General features: G+C 38.9%; 1 protein-coding gene across 3 annotated transcripts in view; it reads right to left on the bottom strand.

Annotated features, from left to right (window-relative positions):
- Positions 1-15848, bottom strand: part of LOC124723218 (protein transport protein Sec16A-like) — a 228572-nt gene extending 212724 nt beyond the window's left edge. For all 3 annotated transcript variants that reach the window (XM_047248405.1, XM_047248404.1, XM_047248406.1), the window contains exon 1: positions 15670-15848. The gene's annotated coding sequence lies outside the window, so the exon portion shown is untranslated. The remainder of the gene's footprint in view (positions 1-15669) is intronic.
- Positions 15849-17965: the final 2117 nt, after the last annotated feature.

Here is a 17965-nt window from a genome sequence, read left to right as displayed (position 1 = left end):
GAAATAACTGCTTACTATGTCATCTATTCTAATGCATGCTGGTTAATGCAAAGAGAGACCCTCTACCAAGCAATGAAGTTATAGATTATGATCATTAGCAGACCCCCTGGTTTAAATTCAGAATCATTTCAAGCTTTTCCCTGTCCAATAATGCTACTAGTTTCATGTGAGCTGGTAATTGGTTTTATACACTGTTGCACCTAGTTCATTTAAGGTATGTGTTGTTGAGAGGCGTATGTTACTGTTCACTATTTCATCGGCCATTTGTTAGTAATGCATTTATCTGGAAGGTTAGGTTACTGTATTATAGTATGAACAGATATAAGGAAAGAGTTTAATGTGTGTGTCAAGGAAGGTTAGGCTAGCCTTAACACTGCCTTCTCCTTTATCATTTTGCTTGCACAAGAACGCCTAATTAGACTGGTGACTGGTTTTATCATGTAATGTTACAACTCACTTTTGTACTGGGAGAATGACTGTTCCAGACTCATCATTTACTATTGATTATACTCTAGTGGAGTGTTTCGAAAACAGTTCCCAGTTTGATTATTCTGTTTCCATTAGGTTATCTCATGGTTACAACTTTCAAAAATTCCTCGCAGAGGTATAACGTTAGCATCATTGCCCTTTAACGTGGTCGCTGGTACCATTACAACTTCACATGGCAAGATGTGGCCCAGAAGTAGCTAGGCTTGCTCCATGGCCTGAAGCCACTGATTTCCCTCAGATCACTACTCCTAGTATTATTTCACATGAACAAGAATACTGACATCCTAGTAACTTTTGTGTGGCAGTAGGGCCTCCCAACTGACCAACAAATTGTACACTACCACGCAGGGCCCAAGGAGTTTGTGAGAAATGTGACCACTGCTAAACCTCAGCAAGGCTATTCTCACAGTAGTCTATGTTCTTCTGAATCTCTGAGTCTAAGATCAATACAACCGGTTTGCATACTGACCATGTGCCAGAAAAGCCCTAAAAGTCAATATTGTCAGTTTAACAGTCAGTCTTTTTGTGATTTTTAATACATCCAATTGCAGCTGGTTGCAGATATTGACTTGCAACACTGTCTGCAGTGCAGATTACTGAGCAGCTCCTCCATATTTGTTCCTCACAAAGTGACCAAATAACATGGTTGGTGACCTTGCAGGTACTAATAGCTGCACAAATTCAACATCTGGACATTGCAATCCACAACAACTTTCTCCTTTAAATATCATAAAGATATGATTAAGCACCCCCTCTACAGTCCATAACAACTGCATTTTCCAACCAGGAAAATAAAATACACATATATCAAGATAATGTGCAACTGTTACTACTTCAAATATTTCACTTTTCAAATAAACCCAATGTAAGATAAATAGTATCCTCAGTAGGCCTACAAAGAAAAATGATAAGACTGCTCAAATTCAGCAGCTACACAAATGACTTATGAAAGAAAGGCAGAGCTATCACAAAAAAGGGGGAGGGCGAACACTTCCCAAATGATAGCTATGAGCGGGTAGATATCTATGGACAGCTGCATTTTGCACGTGGAGAAATCTGAAAGAATAACATCTGAAATAGGAATCTTATTTCTATTCACTTCTCTTCATTCTGAGCACTGCTCAATTCAAGAACAAGGTGGGTCCAGAAAGTAAGTGCTACTACGTTCTATCACCACCACTGCAGCATTGGTATACCAGTTCTGCACATTCACACCCATCTCCCTGGTTAACTGTCTTTCCACTGAAGCCATTGCAGCTCGATTGTGTTGGGTTTCCATTTGTTGGTGATCATTGAAAATGTTTAAGACAATCCCCGAGTCCACTGACAGTGAAATGCATTCTGTAATATTGTTTCTGAATGCAAAGAACATTAAGCTAGCTAAAATCCATTGTCAGCTTGTAGAGATTTGTGGTGAAAATGTAATGACTGATGGAATGGTGAGAAAGTGGGTGAGACAATTTAATGATAGATGAACCAATGTTCACAATGAAGCACAGAGTGAATGGTCTTCTTTTCTCAATGATGGTTTGGTTGAGAAAGTGAATGAGAAAATTCGTGAAAACAGATGCTTCATAATAAGAATTCTTTATGATGAGTTTCCACAAATTTCAAAATCAGTTTTGCACAAGATTGTCACGTATCGCTTAAATTTTCCCAAAATGCATTATTTACACATATATTTCTGGCATTACTATGACTATGTTCAAACAACAAAAGACAAGTAGGGATGATATTCAGAAGGTCATTTACCCACTGCTGGATCTGTTCTGTAATTTTAACTGAACTACTTATGTCACATTCATTGTCTTCTCTAAATCTTAAACAAATCAGCACCTAGCACTCCAGCTACTCTACAGATCAATTTGTCACTACAAACTACACTATGAATTCACTATTGAACAGAAGTATCTGGTCACCCCTGTGACATCATGAGAGGTGGATCTGCCTGTATCAAATGAATGGAGAGTTGCTTGTTGTCACTAGAGAAACAGTAACAGCAGAATGGGTATGTCAAGTTAGCTCAGTGACTTGGAACATCTACTTGTCAATGGATGTCACCTGAGTAATAAGCCTCCTAAAGCTACCCAAGTCAACTGTTGGTGATGTGACTAAAGTAGAAGAATGAAGGAACAACTATAACTACACCAAACCCAGGCAGATCTCACATGTTGATGGGCAGGGAGCATCATCAAGCACTGTGAAGGGTGGTAGTTAAAAAATAGTGTTAAATCAGTGAAAGGAATCACTTATGAGTTCCAAAATGCTACCAGCAACCATGGGAAGAGAGGTACACCACAGTGACTTATCCACAATCTCACAACTATTAAACAGAAAGACACTTTGAACACAAAAGTAAAGTGGCCTGATTGGTGGCAGCAACCACTTCTCGTGGATTTAAGAGTTTCTACCATACTGTGCACAAAGTTCCTTGTGTGCATAAAACAATTCCTCAAACAATGTTATGTTATCAAAATTAAAAATTCATTCTGAAAAGAGATATACATTCTGCTTGTATTATCTTACACTACTTCAGGTGGCATTTTCGCAATAATCAAATACTTTGGCTCAATGTGTTCAGTTAACTGCCCAGCATCCCAATCAAGTTGCCAGGTTTGTTAATTAATAGGTATTATTCCCCCTCCCCCCCCCCCCCTTGAACCATGGACCTTGCCGTTGGTGGGGAGGCTTGCGTGCCTCAAAGGTACAGATAGCCGTACCATAGGTGCAACCACAACGGAGGGGTATCTGTTGAGAGTCCAGACAAACGTGTGGTTCCTGAAGAGGGGCAGCAGCCTTTTCAGTAGTTGCAGGGGCAACAGTCCGGATGATTGACTGATCTGGCCTTGTAATACTAACCAAAACGGCCTCGCTGTGCTGGTACTGCGAATGGCTGAAAGCGAGAGGAAACTACAGCCATAATTTTTCCCGAGGGCATGCAGCTTTACTGTACGGTTAAATGATGATGGCGTCCTCTTGGGTAAAATATTCCGGAGGTAAAATAGTCCCCCATTCGGATCTCCGGGCGGGGACTACTCCAGAGGACGTCGTTATTGTGGTGTCACCGCCAGACACCACACTTGCTAGGTGGTAGCCTTTAAATCGGCCATGGTCCATTAGTATACGTCGGACCTGCGTGTCACCACTATCAGTGATTGCAGACCGAGCGCCGCCACACGGCAGGTCTAGAGAGACTTCCTAGCACTCGCCCCAGTTGTACAGCCAACTTTGCTAGCGATAGTTCAATGACAAATTACTCTCTCATTTGCAGAGACGATAGTTAGCATAGCCTTCAGCTACGTCATTCGCTACGACCTAGCAAGGCGCCATTATCAATTGCTATTTATCTTGTGATGCATGTACCGTCAGACCGATGTTCACCAATTATGGATTAAAGTTAAGTATTCCAGAAGCTACGTACCTTTTTTGCTAGTCTCAAGACATTGTCCTGTTCCAGACCTCACGCCAGCCTGCGTGAGCTTAACGCGTGCCTTTCGGCTACCGGTCATAGTGGATCGGCTGTCTGGCCAGTCCACAAAAGTTATCAGGAGAAAGAAAACTGGCGTTCTACGGATCGGAGCATGGAATGTCAGATCTCTTAATCAGGCAGGTAGGTTAGAAAATTTAAAAAGGGAAATGGATACGTTAAAGTTAGATATAGTGGGAATTAGTGAAGTTCAGTGGCAGGAGGAACAAGACTTCAGGTCAAGTGAATACAGGGTTATAAATACAAAATCAAATGGGGGGAATGCAGGAGTAGATTTAATAATGAATAAAAAAAATTGGAGTGTGGGTAAGCTACTACAAACAGCATAGTGAACGTATTATAGTGGCCAAGATAGACACGAAGCCCACACCTACTACAGTAATACAAGTTTATATGCTGACTAGCTCTGCAGATGACGAAGAAATTGAAGAAATGTATGATGAGATAAAAGAAATTATTCAGGTAGTGAAGGGAGATGAAAATTTAATAGTCATGGGTGACTGGAATTCAAGAGTAGTAAAAGGAAGAGAAGGAAACATATTAGGTGAATATGGATTGGGGCTAAGAAATGAAAGAGGAAGCCACCTGGTAGAATTTTGCTCAGAGCAAAACTTAAGCATAGCTAACACTTGGTTCAAGAATCATAACAGAAGGTTGTATACATGGAAGAAGCCAGGAGATACTAGAAGGTATCAGATAGATTATATAATGGTAAGACATAGATTTCGGAACCAGGTTTTAAATTGTAAGACATTTCCAGGGGCAGATGTGGACTCTGACCACAATCTATTGGTTATGAACTGTAGATTAAAATTGAAAAAATTGCAAAAAGGTGGTAATTTAAGGAGATGGGACCTGGATAAACTGACTAAAGCAGAGGTTGTACGGAGTTTCAGGGAGAGCATAAGGGAACAATTGACAAAGAGGGGGGAAAGAAATACAGTAGAAGAAGAATGGGTAGCTTTGAGGGATGAAGTAGTGAAGGCATCAGAGGATCAAGTAGATAAATACACGAGGGCTAGTAGAAATCCTTGGGTAACAGAAGAAATATTGAATTTAATTGATGAAAGGAGAAAATATAAAAATGTAGTAAATGAAGCAGGCAAAAACGAATACATACGTCTCAAAAATGATATCGACAGGAAGTGCAAAATGGCTAAGCAGGGATGGCTAGAGGACAAATGTAAGGATGTAGAGGCTTATCTCATTAGGGGTAAGATAGATACTGCCTACAGGAAAATTAAAGAGACCTTTGGAGAAAAGAGAACCACTTGCATGAATATCAAGAGCTCAGATGGAAACCCAGTTCTAAGCAAAGAAGGGAAAGCAGAAAGGTGGCAGGAGTATATAAAGGGTCTATACAGGGGCAATGTTCTTCAGGACAATATTATGGAAATGGAAGAGGATGTAAATGAAGATGAAATGGGAGATACAATACTGCGTGAAGAGTTTGACAGAGCACTGAAAGACCTGAGTCGAAACAAGGCCCCACGAGTAGACAACATTCCATTAGAACTACTGATGGCCTTTGGAGAGCCAGTCCTGACAAAACTCTACCATCTGGTGAGCAAGCTGTATGAGACAGGCGAAATACCCTCAGACTTCAAGAAGAATATAATAATTCCAATCCCAAAGAAAGCAGGTGTTGACAGATGTGAAAATTACCAAACTATCAGTTTAAAGAACTATGGCTGCAAAATACTAACACGAATTCTTTACATATGAATGGAAAAACTGGTAGAAGCCCGACCTCAGTGAAGATCATTTTGGATTTCATAGAAATGTTGGAATACGTGAGACAATACTGACCCTATGACTTACCTTAGAAAATAGATTAAGGAAAGGCAAACCTACATTCCTAGCATTTGTAGACTTAGAGGAACCTTTTGACATCACTGACTGGAATACTGTCTTTCAAATTCTAAAGGTGGCGGGGGTAAAATATAGGGAGCGAATGGCTATTCTCAATTTGTACAGAAACCAGATGGCAGTTATAAGAGTCGAGGGACATGAAAGGGAAGCAGTGGATGGGAAGGGAGTGAGACAGGGTTGTAGCCTCTCCCCGATGTTATTCAATCTGTATATTGAGCAAGCAGTAAAGGAAACAAAAGAAAATTTGGAGTAGGTATTAAAATCCAGGGAGAAGAAATAAAAACTTTGAGGTTTGCCGATGAAATTGTAATTCTGTCAGAGGCAGCAAAGGACTTGGAAGAGCAGTTGAACGGAATGGACAGTGTCTTGAAAGGAGGATATAAGATGAACATCAACAAAAGCAAAACAAGGATAATGGAATGTAGTCTAATTAAGTCGGGTGATGCTGAAGCAATTAGATTAGGAAATGAGACACTTAAAGTAGTAAAGGAGTTTTGCTATTTGAGGAGCAAAATAACTGATGATGGTATAAGTAGAGAGGATATAAAATGTAGACTGGCAATGGCAAGGAAAGCGTTTCTGAAGAAGAGAAATTTGATAACATCGAGTATAGATTTAAGTGTCAGGAAGCCGTTTCTGAATGTATTTGTATGGAGTGTAGCCATGTATGGAAGCGAAATATGGACGATAAATAGTTTGAACAAGAAGAGAATAGAAGCTTTCCAAATGTGGTGCTACAGAAGAATGCTTAAGATTAGATGGGTAGATCACATGACTAATGAGGACGTACTGAATAGGATTGGGGAGAAGAGAAGTTTGTGGCACAACTTGACTAGAAGAAGGGATCGGTTGGTAGGACATGTCCTGAGGCATCAAGGGATCACAAATTTAGCATTGGAGGGCAGTGTGGAGGGTAAGAATCGTAGAGGGAGACCAAGAGATGAATACACTAAGCAGATTCAGAAGGATGTAAGTTGCAGTAGGTACTGGGAGATGAACTAGCTTGCACAGGATAGAGTAGCATGGAGAGCTGCATCAAACCAGTCTCAGGACTGAAGACCACAACAACAACATTTTGATTCCATGAGAATATCAGGCAATAAAGGGCAATTCAGAGTTCATAATTCCTGAGCAAGCTCAGTAATGCCACAAATGGCCCAGAGAACAAATGTTGACAATTTTTTTGTCTCAACATAAATACAGGACCTGGTTTATCTTTTTTAAGTTTTTCATGCGTTTCATTATTGGAGAGAGTATTTCCTGCACATTCAACACTTAACTATAGAAAGAGACAAGAGTCCTCATATGACAGTTTGTCATATGGGACACAGCATAAATATAGAAATACATTCAGGAACACTGATTTCGATGGTTCTATTTAACCATCTATCAAAACAATCTACCAGTGCAATATATACATGAACTTTATTACTTGTGAAGTAATGCCACTGACATCCCTACTGTTGCCGAAGATGACACACTCGGAATATAATATGGTCCCTGATGAAAAATTACAATACCAGGTGGTTACAATTAAACTGATGATGTTCTGAGTGCTGCAGTGCGAGCTGTTTACATCGTGGAATGCTGCAATGTTATAGATATGTTCATTAATCAGTGCACTCGTGGAGTATGCTTAAAAAATTAATAGTTACACTTTCTGTCACCAGGTGAAACTACAGTGCTGTAAGCAGTCAGACTGTGAAATGATCCCTGTTTTGACATCAGTATGCTGCCCGTCACTCGCGACATGTGTCGATTACTTTTGTGGATTGACTGTTGGTGTCAAGGGTTAAGACTGTGCATGTTGGTAACATGTTTTATCAGAATGTCAGCAATAGCAGGACTTCATTGCAGGAATGTTGCCAACAGAAACAGCTGTGAAAATGGGCTAAAGAAAATGATCAAAAAATCTGAAGAAACAGGTGAATTAGGTGATGCAGCAGGGAGAAAGAGGCAGCCCATTCCCATGACAGATGGTGATGAAGTAGCTGTATCTACAGCCAACTGTGCAGCACATGCCTCAAACTCTGAAGCCAGTGCTTGAGTTGTGTCACAGGAATTCTCTCTCCTCTGGTCAACAGTTTAAAAGATTTTGCAGCACATTTTACGTTGTTATCACTAGCAGATTTAGAAAGTGCACCAAATGAAGCCCCAACAAGATAGGCTACAAGCATGGAAATGGATGACATGTGGCCTGGGAATATACTTTGGACAGATGAGGAACATTTTACTCTGCACAGTGACACAAGTGCACAAAATTGTCGCATATGGGGTTCTACTACACCACTAGTTGTGCAGGAACACGCACTGTACTCAGCTTATGTGACTGGGGTGTGTAGTTTCACACGCTCCTTTCTTTCTAGATCTGCCTCTCTTCAGGATATGACAGACCTGATGGGTGTACAGTGACATCTGTGCATTACAAGAACCTCTTGTGCAGCATGTGATTTCAGCTTTGAAGAACAAAACTGTCAGCACCACTATTATCATGCAAGATGGGGTGATACCACATGTCAGGTGAAAGATTTGCTTCCAGAAACCTTCAGCAATGATTGCATCATCTCTAGGCAATTTCAAGATTTGTGGCCTTCCAGATCACCTGACCTAAATCCAATTGACCTCCGGTTGCGAGGATATCCGAAAGATCCCATCTGTCAGGGATGTATCTGGGCTTTTCCTGATCTGAAGGATAGCATATAACGACATATCACTTCAATTACACCAGATATGCTGTGTATAACTGTAGACCACGCTGTGTTACAAGATGCAGCACGTTGCTTAGTCAGAGGAGCATACTTAACACATGTTGTAACTTGGGGCAAGTCCTAGTCCTAATTAATGTCAGAACCACATTTATGGTGTGTTTCATTGTTCCTCCCTTTCTCCTGCACCCACACCACATTCTGACTGCTTATGGCACCATAGTTTCACCTGGTGGCAGAAAGTTAAACTTCTCCTCCCCCCCCCCCCCCCCCAACATACTACACAAGTGCACCGACTAATGAATATACCAACAATGTTTCAGCATCCTGCTATGTATACAGCCCACACTGCAGCACTCTCAACTCTAACAGATTAATTATAATCACCCAGTATATAAATTGATTGGTGAATCAAGTAACACTTGAATGAGAGAGAGATGTCTGTAATAGACTCTCTCATGACCCACAGGTAACAACTGACAATAAACTGTATGCAACAGGGACAGGTGGATAATAACACATCCAAGATATGTTTTTCTGTGGTCTTCTGTTGCCAGAAATATTTAAGGATAAAATATTTCCCTCTACAACTGTTAAAATAGTGAAAAAAGTAGATGGAATTGATCACGTATTTTGTGTTATCTGTCTTTAGCCAATTACTTCTGTCTACTACAGCCACACCCAATCACATTTTTCAGAGGTGTTTCAAGAATGAACCTTTATAATGCGATGAACAAAAACTTTGAGAAAGGTGATGCTGAAGAATGTAATTGATGAGCTGCTGCAGGAGGGAAAAGTAAATACATTAGTCTTCACAGCAACATATTTTGAAACAAAGGACCAAGAAAGAAACCCTAACCCCCTGCCCCCCAAATGACTTTTCTACATATTATTTCTGACAAAATCTTAAAATGCTCTCTCTCTAGAATGGTTCAAGATATTTTGTTACTTTTTATTTTATTTCAACATTGCATGTTATTGTGCTGTGTCTGTTCAATTTTAATAAAAAATTCAGTAACAGTTCTTCATTCCAGAAATTTCAATCCAATTTTTTAAATATTTTTTACTGTTGATCAGTACCATAAAGCCCTACCATTCTTTCAAAACAAGAGCTTTCACTTTTCAGTTTAACATATTTTATAAACAATGTCCACACTCCAACTTCAATGTCTATTACTTTATTGCAGTTGTTTTATAATTTTATCATCTTAAAAGCACCCACCTCAAAAACGCTCGATAATTTCACAGCAGCTCTATATTCATGAGTAATATATATTTTGAAAAGGAGAAAACATGACACTGGTTCTTGAATTACCCAAAACATTTTTTCTTTTAAATCAACTCTTTGACTACTGTGATAAAAGATAAAATTGATAAATTAAACAAAGCTGAAATAACTCAAATTATGACGTGATTCTGATCTATCTTGAGATAAAACCCTACAAATCATCGAATGTCTTTGGGGCATTGTGTATGTGTCCAGATAATTTCAGAATGTAGCAGTACCTTCTATCACAATCTGAAGCCATTCAAATAATTCTGGTGTTTGGCGGGCAAAACCAAAGATAGCAGAACCACCCATCAGCTTTGACCCTGCGAGGTCATCAAGACGGTGGACAGCCTAGTTCAAGCTTATACAATATGGCGACGACGACATCAATCATTACCCATGTAAATAGACACAAGTAACTCAAAAACAATTTAACTGCAGAAATAACATGAAACTTTTGGGGTAACTATGGGCATTAGGAGGTTGTGGGCGGGACAGTACGAACTAAATATACCATAACCCTGATAATGAAGACATACCAAAACAAATAGTAATGCAAGAAATCAAGCAAATGAAACATTCAGTAACTTAAAAAAGCTGGTATAGGAAATTTTACTCTATTTAAATAAACACACACATAGCTCCCAAAACCCAGTACTTGGCCTCTATAGCCACAGAAATCAACAACACCACAAAACCACAGACAATTCACAAAATCCTGTATATAACCATTCACTTGACCAGCATAGCTAAAATTAAGTCCGCAACACTAAAAACTAAAACTCACTCCCATAACTAATACTGGAAACCTGACCTCAGCAATGTAGTAAAACAAACTCTGCAATACCTACCTATACTAGAAAAACATATTACCAACAACTAGCAAAAAATCACAGAAAATTGCATTAAGACCAGTTTTGATATACAAGAAACGCGCGCGCACACACACACACACACACACACACACACACACACACACACACACACACACCACCACATATAGTACAATAAAAAATAAAATGATAAAGCATATTTACCAACCAAAGTCAGCCGGCACACAAACATAGCACTCAAACGACAGCAAAAATAATGCTTTATATAAACACGACCTCTCAAATGGCCAGACAAAGACTTCTCAAACCAGGATCTTCTCCAGATGGACCACTGACAATGCCACGTATACTGGTGCCTAGTCCCAGATGCAGCAACTTTGGTCAGTCTCATATCTTCTCCACAAAATCACTAGAATCTTTTCTTCCAACACTGTTCAAATTATTCAGTACAGCTTTTCTGGATTCCGTTCGTTATGTATGATTCAAACCAATTGTTTGTAATGCCACTAATTCCATACAATGTGAGTTTTTCTATGATGGTAACACACTACACAATCAAACACCTTGGTAAAAAAATCAAGTGCTGGTCTTTTATTATTTAAGGCCTGTAATACTTGGTGAGTCGATGTAAACATGGCCGGCCGGTGTGGCCATGTGGTTCGCATGGATGTGTGTGATGTCCTTAGGTTAGTTAGGTTTAAGTAGTTCTAAGTTCTAGGGGACTGATGACCTCAGATGTGAAGTCCCACAGTGCTCAGAGCCATTTGATGTACACATAACATTCTCATTCAAGCAATTCTTTTGAAATCCACATGTGAGCATTTTCTCTGTTCAAAGTGCATTGACATATTATCAACAATGATTGTGGGCGGACAAGAAACGATGCAGATTTTGTGTTTGATGAGGAAGAATTACATTCCCCAAATCAGTCAACTATGGGGTTGGTGTACCTCTTGTTAAGAAACTATGGTCAGTTATGGAGTCATGAAGTGTATTCATTAAGAAATTAAATACAGAGATTTTACTGAAGATGTAGGCAACTACACCAAAACTGACAAAAAATAAGTGGAAATTCCAGAAAATTAACCAAAAGAAGCTTGAGCAACTAGTCACGAATTTTTATCAAACATCAATTCAGATGTTGCATTATGTCCATCCTACAATGAAAATATTCAAACAGTTATCCTGGTGCCCCTTTAAAAACAAAAATATTTTGCATCACATTCTATCTCCATCTAACTACATGGTGGACAGTGCAAGAAATATGAGAACTGCAAGAGGAGTTCTCAGAAAAGTAAAGCCTTAGTATGGTCATCTTTTGTGCAAAGCATACAGTTAAATCACACAGTTCCTCAGGTTTTCTTGGCACGACTGATTAATAGAGAGCTTCCAGGTATTCGGCTGGGTAGGTGTATCCATTTTATGCAGGCAGTACACAACAGCAAAACTTGCAGCACTTAAGGAAGATGGTTGAGCCAGCTGTGGAAATATAGTGCATAAAATGGAAACAACTTGGTATAACACCTGGAACCACACCACAAATTGCACATGTATATTTTAGCTGGAACATAAATGGAACTATTCTCACCAGAGTGCCAACAAAAAAGATGATCACTACAACAGTTAAAAGAGAAAATGTGGTGAAAGCGGAAAGATATGTGACCCACAGTGATAGAGAAACCTTCATCACACACGTGGAAGAACATTAATTTTCTACACTGGGAGATCAAAATTTTAAGCACTATGTTTCCATACCCACCTCAAGCTGTCTCTTTATTTGTGTATAGTGCAAAGTTTGAACTTGTGAGTGGTAACTTTGAAGAACTAATTTGAGCCTCAGTTGGCCATGTAAGGTTGTTAACCCTACATGACAGAGCAAGAAACCTGTTTGCTTCAGGAAAGTGGCAACTGCCCTGTAAATGGGATACTTGCCCTACAGCTGTGTGGTGTAAAAAATATAATGGAGGGCTGTTCAGAAGTTACATAAGCAATTAATTAAGAAAACTTTTGCTACGGAGACCTATATCACTGAACTTTGAAAACGGACTGAGAAAGCAGTTGACCTAATACATCAGTATCTGAAGAAATTGTAACAATGTATTGCAGAAGTGAAGGGACTTGTTGACTCTAAACAACTATGTTTAGTGCTTCACTGCAATTCTGTGAGAACTGGTTTGTGATTCTATTGTAAGAAGTATGATGTTACGACTGGATTAATGACAAAAGTTTCGGTTTTTACAAGAATGAAATATTTTCAAAACATGACAAAAAGAGATGCAGTTATAAGTGACAATAGAGAACACGGCTCATCACAAGCATTGTCTCACTTCAAAAATCATTACCAACTGCATGAATCCACAGAACCGCTTGCAGTAACCAAGTAGATATAAAGTATCTTTGGTACTGGGAAGGTGTAAGTGTCATCCCAACTATCTTTCCAGCCCAAAACGAATTCTAAAGACACATATCTGGATTAAAATTAATAGATGAATGTGTCTTGCACAGACTTTAAGTAGCAAGAAAGAAGAAACTTCACTCATCCAAACAAGATTTCAGAAACAGTACACAAATATTCAGATTGAGAACAAAGAGAAATGTTTATAGTCTGTTTGTGTGACTGTCATTGGTGGATTGTAGAGGTTATAGACATCATCTGTGAATTGAACGGAATCCTTGCAAATTTCATGCTACCGCAAAGACTAGCTGCCAGATTTGGATTACCAGCTGCAAGGCAGCAACGCATCTGCCACTTCTCACTTCCAGTACTAAGTTGACTATACAAAAATTCTATTGTTTGGAAACGGTATATTTTAGAATTAGGCTAGTGCACATATTTCACAAGATTTCAATATGTTGGATTTTTTTAAAAAAATCTACTGAAATAGACAGTGGAAAATATCTGACACACATTTCCAAACCAAAAATGTCATCTTAGTCACAGAATTGTTATTTTTAAAATAAAAAAGCAATAAAATATCATCAATTGTTTCAGAGATAAAACTTCTTAACATTTTACTCATGTGACTAATGTTGTTTGTTGTCATTTTACCAACCTGTTACCTCAGGATTAATTTTTTTGGCCAGAACAAAAAATTTGGGTTATTACTTTTCCTCAAGTTGAACATATGTTAAATTCAATATTATCTGAGACTATGAAGGTAAGATTTTTTATTTGCCTACTTGGACTGACATGGACTGTGCCAAGTACAAACTCATATACACATGTCCCAAGAGAGAAGTCTTACTGCTAGGTTATTCACAGGAGAATCATACCACAACGTAATTATCAAGCAATCAATGTCATTGCCCATGTCTTGCATTAAGGACAAACAAATGATAATTACACAATTCAGAAATCATATAATCAAATACTTGTTAAAACTGATAATGCCATACACCTCATCCATGTTTGGGATGAATTCGAGGACAGTGAAGAATGGGTGTGGTGCATGTGTATGTATCATGTCTCACCATGAAAAGTTATAATTTACACATATCTGAAGCAGCCACCACTTATAATATTTGTTGCCTTAGATAATAATAGAACCACAGTGTGTCATACCACCCATGAAGCCAGCAATGTCCCACATGGCCATTCCACTTGCTATCAGTGAGAAATTTGACTGGCCTCATAACAGCAAATAATTTTAAATTTTTTTAATTTACAAGTCCATAGTTCTCACCACATCACACACAACTGAATCTGCATAACTGCTTGTGATGACATAATACAATTATTGACTATATCTGACATATCCAGACACCATTCTTCCCATAGTACACATGCAACTGTATGAAGGCACATCACATTCACTTTACTTGTGTTTAGTAGCAGTTAACATTAAAAATAAACAGAATTCGTTGATTGGAGACAAAAAAAACTGGCTGTAGCAAGGTAGCAAATTCCATTCTGTTCAATGTGAGGTACAGAAGGATGGGAAATTTAACACAAATTTATAATAAAAGGAAAGTTACATAGTTTAGCATGGCAGTGAAAGCAGGAGCTATAAGCTATGCAGCAACTGCAACATGAATGACTGTTGATGGCCAAAGATCTGCAGATAATTAACAGTAGTAGGATCGAAAAAAAGCTAATTAGATGAAGGAAAAAATGAATGAGAAAATTATACTCCAGTCACTTCAACTGTGTAATTATACAACACCAGTTCACATAAAAAATAATAACTCCAAAAGACCAAAGATGTAGAAACAGCGTCTAACGTAATTACAGTTGATTATTTACAGAACGACAAACCACATATAAAGTTATGAAATATGATGCACGAAACTGTTTCGTCTTTGTACGTACTTGATCCAAATTGAACAGAAACATAGGTTTTTTGAATAGTGATCTAACATAAACACCGAAATCTCTGTAAAATCACGAGATGAGCTAACAGATAAATGGTTATTTGTTACGATACTGATAGTAAAATGTATATTTTATTTAATAATCACAAAAGTGCGATACTCTAGAGCAAAATATTCGGTGTGAAAGAACATACAGTTGTTTGACAACAGCTATCATTCATTGGGCATTTGTTGTGGTCCTTAACCATCAACCATAATACCATTCAACACCAAAACAATGAAGTTCAATCAAGCGGTTGCTGACGCAACTGTCAAAACCATAGCTTCCTGTTCTTCAGCTCTCTTTACTAACACTTCTCATATTCTCAACACACAACAAAGGCCCAACTTAAGATTCGGTACCCAACGATACCTGTCTGCTGCAGGGAAGAGGAAATTCTCTTATGAGTTTACAGTCACCGTGTGTAAACTTCCGTAAATACAGAAAGCTTCCTGTCTCTATATCGAGTGTACGTGGGCTACATTTTTGCTGACACGAAACACACAAAAGTTACAAAAAAAAACAGAAATATAGTGGTACTGACAAAAATCTGTTTCCATCCTAACTTAAAACGTAAATGGTGTTCGCTTATAAACACGGAATCGACACATTAACAGACTTGACATACATCAAAACAAAACAAGCCTGAGAAAAGGACTCACAGATGTTCACTCTTCGTGGAAGTATCTTCTTTCCAATGATGTAAATTAGTGTCAGACGTGGTTACATAAACAACAATCGTGTCAATTTAGAGCTCTTTAGCTTTCGTTTAATAAACATTACAGTTCCAACACACAGTTGAGGCCCACACACAAACCCTGTCCGACAATCTTTCACGTCATCTGGTACCTGGTCAAAGATATACATTACTACCTTCCCTTGATGGAAAGATGTGTACAGTACATCACCATAGAGTATAACCTATGTACAACACCTGAGATATATCACATCGTAGACATTGTGCCATTCTTGTCGAGAATGCTGGTTGCAAGAAATTATAAAATGAGTTTCTGCTACGAACTTGTAAAAATACTGCAGTTATATGTACCCGTAATAAACCACTCAGGAAAGAGATTGACAACTGGAGGATTTTTCGTTCACATTCTCATTTTGTTATCAAAGATTTCCACATGCATAGTTTCAGAAAATATTTAATAATCGTGATGTATGTTATTGCATTATTTCTTTGTCCATTCAATGCTCCTCTTCAAATCGATTCACACTGGGCGTCTGGAATAGAACGTCAAAGCATGCTTTTCAGATGGCACCATTCACACAACGTAACGGTAGGGAACGTGAAATTAAGGTTTCACAAGCTGCGACATCGTCGCGAAAAAACACAGTGACCCGTATATGAAATAAGTTTCCTTTAATTTACGTCCATGGTCACAATATTTTCTGTTTAACAGATTACCGGTTTCGGTCTTTAATGACAATCATCAGATCTGTCTCATAAGTTTCCTTTAATTTACGTCCATGGTCACAATCTTTTCTGTTTAACAGATTACCGGTTTCGGTCTTTAATGACCATCATCAGATCTGTCTCATAAAATCAAACTCCTAATGCACTGCAGCCATAGTGGCATAGTCAACTGTTTAATGCGGAATCAGCAGTGCATTAAGGCCCGTCCACACGCAACGATCTGTCTGCAGAAATGTCTGCGCACATCACATCTGCGCAGACAGATCGTTGCGTGTGGACAGAAGATTTGCACCAACCTGAGGTGTGTGCAAACCTGGAAGTTGGAGTTGGAGGTTTGAGCGAAACCTCTCAAATCTGTGGGTTCAAACCACATCTGCGCAGACAAGTTGGAGCGTGTGGACAGGAGATCGCCGCAAATCTGGCGCGAAACAGCTGTTTGCTCAGTCTAGTGTTTGTATTTGTGCGCACAGGGCATTAAAGTGGCTGATACTCGTCAGTGTTCTCGAGAGTTTGTAAGTGAATTCATTGAAATATATAGAAACCACCCATGTTTGTGGAAGATTAAAAGTAAAGAATATAGTGACCGAGACAAAAAGACAGCACGATACAATGCTCTAATTGAAAAATTGCGGGCAGTTCACGCCTCGGCAAACAGAGAAACAGTAATAAAAAAAAAATAAAAAAAATTCGTTGCGAACTGTTTACCGAAAAGAGTTGTCCAAAGTTCAGAAATCTAGAAGATCTGGTGTAGGAGTAGATCAAGTATACCAGCCAACGTAATGGTATTTTGATCTGCTTGGCTTTCTTAAGGTTCGCCCTGCAAATCTCGCAGTAAATTTACGCGAGAAAACTGCTTTCGCTTTAGCAGCCACTGTCTACACCATTTTGACCGCTTTGTCTGTTTCCTGCGGTTGGTCTGAATGTTTTTTGCAAAACAAGTTGCGAACACAGTCTGCAACAGAACTTCCTCCATTTTTATATTTCAAAATAAATGAATTAAATTTTTGACGTTTACGGGGAGCGTAGTCGCTTACCACTGATATTTCTTTTCTACACCGACAGATGGCGGGCGAGTAGTAGATTGGGGTTTGTGTCGTGTGAACACACCACATTTGCAGCGATCTTTTGCATGTACAGACATCTGCGCCGATGTCTGCGCAGACAGATCGTTGCGTGTGGACCGGGCTTTAGGATTTTGATTTTATGAGACAGATCTGATGATGGTCATTAAAGACCGAAACCGGTAATCTGTTAAACAGAAAAGATTGTGACCATGGACGTAAATTAAAGGAATTGAAGTCCTAATGCACTGCAACCACAGTGACATAGTCAACTGTTAAATGTGGAATCAGCAATGCAGTAGGACTTTGATTTTATGAGACAGATCCGATGATGGTCATTAAAGACCGAAACCGGTAATCTGTTAAACAGAAAAGATTGTGACCATGGACGTAAATTAAAGGAAACTTATTAGTGAAATTAAGGATTCTCGGGAAGATAGTTGTAACGTTGACGATTATGGAGAGAGGATGGCG

Source organism: Schistocerca piceifrons, chromosome X, assembly GCF_021461385.2.
Source record: "Schistocerca piceifrons isolate TAMUIC-IGC-003096 chromosome X, iqSchPice1.1, whole genome shotgun sequence".
Classification (NCBI taxonomy): Eukaryota; Metazoa; Arthropoda; class Insecta; order Orthoptera; family Acrididae; genus Schistocerca; species Schistocerca piceifrons.
The sequence above is the reverse complement of the archived record's forward strand: the minus strand, read 5'-3'. Positions and strand labels throughout refer to the sequence as shown.